The sequence below is a fragment of the Tachypleus tridentatus genome, chromosome 11, assembly GCF_004210375.1.
Source record: "Tachypleus tridentatus isolate NWPU-2018 chromosome 11, ASM421037v1, whole genome shotgun sequence".
NCBI lineage: Eukaryota > Metazoa > Arthropoda > Merostomata > Xiphosura > Limulidae > Tachypleus > Tachypleus tridentatus.
The window spans coordinates 60,608,785-60,617,753 of NC_134835.1; positions in this window are offsets into that span (position 1 = coordinate 60,608,785).

Here is an 8,969-nt window from a genome sequence, read left to right on the forward strand (position 1 = left end):
TTAGCGGTGTAAACCATCAACTTAAGTTTGTTGCTCAGTACTGGTATGATAAAAATGAAAAATACAGATGTATATTTAGTTCTTCCATGTCACACACATGTACATACTGTTTATTCCAAATTCAACATAGCATTTCATATCTCAGCAGCGAATCCAGAATTTTGTAAATTATGAGTTAAGAGGAATGGATACAGAAAAATTACTCAAAGAATTACCCACCCCGTCTTTAAAGGAGATAAAACTTTTTGTCGTTTGAAACTTTTCTAAGACAAATTCCTGAAAATTCTCCTTAGTTTTTGCCTGCCACTCCCATTTGAAAACAAGCAACAAGAAATTCCAATGATCAATACATTCTGCTATCATTGAGAGCATTTAACTTCATTTGCGGAATTGACTCTTGGAATCAAGATCCCGAAGTGACCCCTGGAATCATATTTTTTTCAAGCGCTCTTCACTGATAAGAGAGAGTTTGTTTATCAGTTTAGAATTTCGCGTAATGCTACAAGAGAGCTATCTGCGCTAGCTGTCCCTAATTTTCAGTGTAAGACTAGAGAAAAGACAGTTACTAATCACAATCCACTGCCAACTTTTGAGCTACTCTTTCAGTTGGGTCCCACGCTGGTACAGTGGTAAGTCTACGGATTTACAACGCTAAAATCAGGGGTTCGATTCCCCTCAGTGGACTCAGTAGACGGCCCGATGTGGCTTTACTATAAAAAACACACACTTTAGTGGGATTGACCGTCATACTGAATAACCCAACGGCTGAAAGGGCGAGCATGTTTGGTGTGTGAGAGAGATTAGGGTAGATGTTTGACAGTCATAGTGATCAAAAGGGCTCCTTCAAACATCTAGGGTTTTAGATGGACCATAATATTTAGTAAGAAAAATATCACTTAAATCTATTTTTAAGTGTTTATATATTAGAGAAAGTTCAGGCCCCCTTTTCGCCTAGGAATACAGACATAAATCAATCATGAAAATAATAATAATATTTTGATTACTTACATCTTTAATTTTATATTTATTTCTAGTTAATACTCTGCTTTTATTTATTTATTTATTTATTGCATTATAAAAGGAAGATCCGGACCTCTGGATCTGTGCTTAGTTGCAAGGGAAAATGAAGTTCTCACTTTACAGATTTTATTGAATGGCATTAGCCAATCTAACAGAGATAAACGATTCCACTTTCATGGTCAGTTAGTATGCATTAAGTCAATTGTAGAGACAGATAGAAAAATGTGCATTCTATATAGCAAAACTATTCGTAACAAATTTATTAAAATCTCAAATGAATCTATTAAACAACTGATTAAGATTTATGAAAGTACTAATCGCACAACTTTGAATTGCACTAGTATTTGTAATGAGCTTGATGATCCATTTGAAGCACACTGTTAACAAGATCCTATACGTTTTCTTCAAGCAGCTGTTCATTATTATACTTGCTTGTCTTCTTTGATAAACCATTGTGTTACTACAGAAACTTTGTACACTAAGTGTAACACAATTATTGCAATAGAAAAGCTACAAACAGCAATGAATATTTCAATTTCTTATGCTCAAAGTTCATAAGAGTGGATGATTTGCTTAACCTTTCTCAAGAGTTAGGAGTGGAAGATAGTATCTTATGTAACAGTTGTAATGCACCTCTTAAGGTGTTTAATTGGCTTGGCAGTGTTCAACAATTAACTGTATTTAAACTTGATGATTGGTAAAGTACAACGTGTAGTTTTGAAGTAAGGTGAAAGACTAGTATTAACTCAGTAATGAGTAGTTCAATTAAGATTGTCCGTTTAAGCAGAAATCAAGTGTGTACTATAGGCAAAACAAGAAGGCTCTTGTTGATTATATGAGTGTAATTTCGGTGAATGGAAAACGGATTCGCTTGAATAACTGCATCTTGGCACAAAGGAATAAAATATTTGTAGTTGTATATAGATATATGTATATACATTGTGAACAGTATACTAAATATGATTGATAAATTGTCAAATAATTATGATATAATATAATAATAGTGCCACTAAATTCCGTAAGGAACATAGGGCCGCAATCACTTGCGGTTTCTGTAACAGGCTGGTTTTTAAGTGAGTAGGTTGTTAGTCCACTGTACAATCCCCAAATAGGAGGACCTTTTCTCAGCCCACCGAGGGGAATTGAACCCCTGATTTTAGCGTTGTAAATCTGAAGACATACCGCTGAACTAGCGGAGGGCGTCAAATAATTATACAAATCAATAATTATGAAAGCATATAACACAATCAATACAAATAACCTTATGATCTTAAATTAACATAGCATGTACATCAACACAACTGTGTTTGGTATAGACCCAACACAATTAGCAATCACACGAATGAGGTTTTATCGAAAAATGGAATAAGTTTCAAATGAGCGACAAGAATTCCATTGTTAGGTTTTTCGACCAACTGACAGGTATGACAAGGTTTACAAAACTGAGAAACATCTTGCCTAGTTTTTGGCCAAAGGAAATGTCTTATAATTTTGTCACATGTGTTATCTACACCTAAATGACCTTCCACTGGGAGTTCATGGGCAAATCTCAATATTTCTGCATGATACGCTTTTGGAATAGCGATTTGATAAACTACAGCCCAGTCCTCTGTAGTTGGTACATCTGGTTGTCTCCACTTTTCAAAAGCACACCATTTTTCAAAAATAACCATTTGAAGATTTCTCCACTTCCTCTTTGGGAGTGCATATTTAAATAGTGAAGAGATCTTTAGATGCTTTTCTTTTTCGGTGATCGGTTTGCTCCAGCAAACGAACCTTTGCCAATTGAGCCAGATCCATCACATCCATCATTGTCACTCACCAAGGCATCGCCAGTAAGACAAATATTTGCAATGTCTGGAACAAATCTATAATATCATCCTCTGAATACATGTCTATTGTTTGTCTTTGTCTTGATCTCTTAGCCTGAGCTTGAGTCATAGCACAGAAGAGAAACATATCCGGATCCTTCTCAGCAATAACATCATCCTTAGATGAAAAAGTGATTGGCTCGCTAACCATTTTGGGTTTAGCAACAACTTTCCCCCTGCGAAATCATTTCCCAAGAATAATTATACACCCTTAACTGGCAGAATAGTTCTTACTCCAACCACAACTCGTCCCGAAACAAGGTCTGATGTTAACTCGATATTATAAAGAGGAACAGTAACAAAGTTACTCTCAATACCCTGAACAGTAGCAGAACCACCAGTGGCAGAACTCAAACCTAAAGATAATAAACCCTCTAATAACAATGACTGAATCACTCTAGTATCACGTAAAATACGAATGAGAATGGGATTAGTAGTGACATTTGTCAAAGACACAGAATCAAGAGACATAGAATGTCTAAATTTCTTTCTAACTACATCAGCCATTTTATCAGTAGCCAAATCTACAGAATCGGGTGTTCTGGTGAAACGCACTGGGTATTACCTCTTTTTCTTTTTTTCTTTTTCGAATGCCAACAATCGGACACAACACGACCAGCTTTTTTTTTTTTTTTTTACAAAATTGATAGGCAGGCCTTAATGATTTTGATGAAGTTTTATCCCTATTATATGAAGATCTTGAACTAAAGAAACTGGATTTTTTAAGATAATTCTCAACTTCAGCGGATGGACAGAAATATGCTTTTGCTGAGATGGTAGGAAATGCTTTTTTATGAGGTGTTTTTATTTGTTAAAGTGCAATCACCAGAAAAAGCAGCTGCTTCCAGTAGTGTTTCAACTTTCTTTTCATCCATGCAAGTTTTGAGGTCGTCACTTACATAGTTATTAAATTCCTCAATTAGACATAATTTTCTTGGTTTGTTGGAACTGCTACCAATGATTTAAATGATTTAAATACACAAGTTTTTCGAACTTAAAAATCATATCGAGTCTTCTTTATGATCCGGAATTTCGTTTATACCCTGTCGAGGGTTCACAAGGAGGGAATTAATTTCGAGTTGATATTCGTATAATTCACTTAACCAGGAGTTACATAGCTCTTCGCTGATCACACGTAAGTTTTTCATACCTGGAATTATATAATGTCTTCGTAAAAAATACTGTTGTCCAATGTTAATAGGCTGAAATTAAATGGTATGTAATGTACAAAATCTATAAACGTTCCTGTTTAAATACCCCAAGTTCTCGATTAAAAACGTTAATAATAATTACAGTGTAACAAACCAATGATATATAAACGCGAGGCGAGTTTCTGGAAATTTCAGCTTGCACAACAATGCTGACGATACGCTAGTGGTTTTGTACGTACATATATGGTCGATTCTTACACTCTTTACAATTTATTGAATAGGTGAGAATTTCAAAATGCATATTTAATTGTATAACTTTCTTTCATTTTTAAACATGTATTTAACTGAAAGAAACATCGGCATTAAAATAGATATATAACAGTAAATCCATCATACAAGTTAATAGATAAAAAGCATAAGGGGTTCTAGATCTTATCTCTATGAGTAAATATATGATAAAACAACGATCGACAAGTAAAACAAGAGTAAGTCTAAAGAAACTGAAACACAGGTGAAACTGAAGTAGCCCCTGATGATGACAAATTAGCAGATATGACAGAATCTGTATTACAGTAAGATGATGATATTATACTAGGTGAAGAGGTAAAAACTGTGGACGATAAGCGAGTTAGTGCAATAGTAATGAGAGCAGTAAACATATTAGAGATGACGTGACAAGTACCCCAGTGACAATTCAAACTGAGATGGTTACCCATGATTAACACTTAAGGTCATATGGCCCAGCGGAAGTAACTTAATATAGTGCTTGTAACACTTCGCTTAGTAGTATTTCTAATAAGCCTACTGTTTTATTAAGCATAAAATAAACTGGTCTTGACAAAGTGTTACGATTAGACAGAATTTTGTAGTTAAAAATATCAGAGAGAGATAATAAAAAATGTCATATTCTGGAGCTACAGAAGTCATATAATTAAAAGACCTCGAGTTACAAATTTGAGTTAGTACCTAGAAGAGTATACAGACTAAATGATAAAATTAGAAGAGAATAATGATTAACAGAAGAGGGGTGGTTGATCATAAAACATAAAATGCTATTGAAAAACAACAGTTGTCAGTCAAAATGGGTTTAGTGAAGTTGCAAACAGTTGTTTGTCTGAAAGACAACAAGAGAAGAGAGGTCAGAATAAGTTTTGACTTCTCAATGAAGAGGTTCCAAGACAATAGATTCAATATTCAATCATACATAGTTCAATGTCCATTGAAAATGTTCAGCACAGTTAACCTTTCACTGTCGTTAAATGAAACAATTTGAAGTTTACCTGAAATATTGTCATATTACGTGGGGACATTTAATTAATGAAAAGAATTATAATTTCGACTGAAAAAGGGCCAGAATAGCCAGGTGGTTAAGGCACTCGACTCATATTCTCAGGGTCGCGGGTTTGACTCCCCGTCGCGCCAAAAATGCTCGCCCTTTCAGCTATGGAAGAGTTATAATGTGACAGCCAATTCCACTATTCGTTGGTAAAAGAGTAGTCCAAGAGTTGACGGTGAGTGATGATGACTAGCTGCCTTTCCTCTAGTCTTACACTGCTAAATTAGAGATAGCTAGCGCAGATAGCCCTCGTGTAACTTTGCGCGAAATTCAAAGCAAACCAAGTCAATCGATTGAAAATAAGCAAAGAATTGTTATCGGAAATAAGCGCCTCGTTGAACGAAAGATAAAGCATTGACAATCTGCGCTTGAAAGACGTATTATCTTCGTAAAAATTCATGCAACTTTGACTATTGTTCTTCGTCCAAGTCATATGAGCTCTTCACGCTTAAACACGGAAAATTTCTAAAATTTATTGAATATTTACCCCTGTTCGATCCTGCATATTACTATACAAAAAATCCACAAGTTCTATATAGAGAAGGGTATCTAGGATAAGCTAATTCAATGAGTGTGCTACAAAATCCAGACTCGTTGAGTGCTTCGAGAAAAGTAAGTAATGTTTAACCGTGCTCGACTATATTCCTTAAATAAGCCAAAAAGAACAGTTAACAATGTGCATTTGATTTTTCACAGCTACTGGGGCATCTATGGCTGGTGAGATCAGTATAAACGAACATTTTTTGAAGCTGAAAGATAATTAGTTCAAGTATTCCAAACCTGTTATGAGAAAAGTTGGAGAACTTTCAAGGCCAAAGGTATGATAATAGAGCTAAGAATGGTGTTTAAGAATTAATATACTTAAACTCAAGGGATTTTTTTATACAATATAATGCAAATTATCTGTATCTCATGCGAAATGATACAACTAATTGTATGAAATGAATGTCACTACTAAGCAGCTACAAAATAATAATCGTGAGATGTCCATGTTATTTGTCAACCCCAAAAAATCAAAATATTTTTTCATCAATACAGAAATACAGGATAAACACAAAATAATTTGCAGATGAAATGGAAATCTAATAGAAAAGTTTCGCAGAAACAACATATTAAATCATAAAAAAGAAAATCACATTTTTCATACCTTATGTTTTATTCTCCAGAAAATCTCAAGATAAATAAATTTAGCAAAACTATCGGAACACCCTTATAGTCTTTCACACAGAGATTTTTGGCAACTTCAAAAACAAATATCATTTTTCAGTTTCTTGTACTGTTCCTGACTGGTCGAAAATAAGCTCTACAGTCTTACTGGATCACTGTGTGTATCTTCAAATCAATTTCTACAGTTTTGGCGAGGAAACTGATGTGAGTGAAACAGAACTGTTTGACGAATTAACAGCTTCCTCTAAAACATGTATTGGAAGACATACACAAAAACAGACTCGCAACATCTTTTTCTATAACTACCCATCGCCTTTATTAATGGAAACCGAACTGACATTATCTAAGGCCTATCGATTATTAACGATGACTTAAATAAAATAAGCTGAGTTGGGAACAATTTTGATCAAGCATAACCTAGCACAAAAATTAAACATGGAATAAGCATTGTAAAAGTTAGCCTTAATAAAAGCAAAAATAGAAAACACGCTTGATGACCAATTATAGAGAATCTGGTCTCATATGCAACATGTAATAAAGAGAATTTATGTTACTTACTCTAAACTCTCTGTAGCCAAGATTCACTTTTTATTGTGAATTTCGAACAAACCTACTCGGGGACTATCTGCACTGGCTGACCTTATTTTATCAGTGACAGACTAGATGAAAGGCAGCTAGTCAACATCACACACCTCTACCCTTTTACCAACGAATGACCGTCACATTAAAACGCTTCCACTGATGAAAGGGCAGGCATGTTCGTTAACGAGATTTGAATCTGCGACCAGCACACTACAAGTCGAGCATCCTAACCAACAATTCATATCAGGCCTCTGCGTCAACTGAATTGAAAGAGTACAAAGGACCTAACATGGTCTTGCAGTTAGGGGACTCAAATCGCGGATTCAAATTCCGTTAACGAACATGCTCGCACTTTTAGCCCTAGGGGCGTATTAATGTTATGGTTTATGCTACTTTTCATTTGCAAATGGGTGCCCCAGGAGTTTGGAGTAGGAGCTGTTGAGAAATTGCTTGCTCTTTATTTAGTCCATCACTTCTAAACTAGAGATAGCTAGCACACATAGTCCTCGAGTAACTTGCATACAATTTAACAAACAAACAAACAGAATACAGAATTTCTAAAGTTTTACACATTAAGTAAATTATATGTATATCTTTGTACTTATTATATAAATATATAAGTATAGGTACAGAACAAAATAAATTTGACAGAATACATTGTGTTACTGATAGCGAAAATGCTATGCTTTCTGCGCATTGTAATGTAGTATACATATGGTGATAACTTGACATATAGACAGCTAATAGTGTTAGAGGGTATTAAAGTTAAACTCTTTCATCTTTAATGGCGTCATTTATGCAGTGGTGTAGAGATGGTGTTTGGTGCTTCCCCTCAAAAAAATCATCTCAACTCCTTTTGCTCTTTGCACTCTTACTTTCGTACTTCTAGCCTTACATGCCTACCATGTTGCCTACCACGATACTGTTTCTCACTATACTTTCACGATCACCTGGTCCTCGTGTAAAGAATAGAACTTTAAGGAGTCATGAAATGAATTACGGAAATAAATTAAGGGTACTTGCTGGTAATCAATTAAAGTCCATGGGAATCTCTAACAAACACCTTTCCGACTTGATCACATGCACTTATTATATGACTGACACCTTGCTTGGCTGCCAGACATCTAGAAGTTATGGCCTATACTTTATGAACTTTGATCATCAGTTAATTAAGATCTCTGATTGTGCAACAATGTGTTGTATATCATACTCCGCATTAATATAAAAATGCACCACAACTCTCGTGATTGGTATTATTTATTATTATTATATTATGGGATGAATTAGAATTATTTAGGCCACCAAAAATACGAGGAAAGCTTGAAAATATGTCCTCAAATTGTCAGGTGTTCATAAAACTGCTAAATCTTTGATCAACTGTGAGATATTAATGTATTTAAGCAGACACTAAAAACTATGGGATTTCCTTACGAATGATATTTTTGATGATATTCTAATATTTGATGTCAAGTATAAAAAAAAAAACATTTTAGTGAGCTTAATCCTATGGAAACGGCTAAATTGTGGATAAAGTGGCCCTTACTTTGGCATCTCCCAAATCTGGCGCCCGGGAGGAAATGCCCCCTCTTGCATACCATCCCCCTGCTGAATCCAACGATAGCCAATAGTTTTATGTTATCATACAATGAAGTAAATTAAACTAGTAATGTATTAGACCTAGGTAAATACAGATTATATAATAAAGTAGGTTTAAACTGTTAATAAAATAGACCAATTTACACACAGTTCATATAACGGAGTAAATTTAAACTGGTATTTTAATAGGCTCAAATCTATTTAATTACTTTTACTTTAATTTTCTGACATATCAGAGTTATTGTT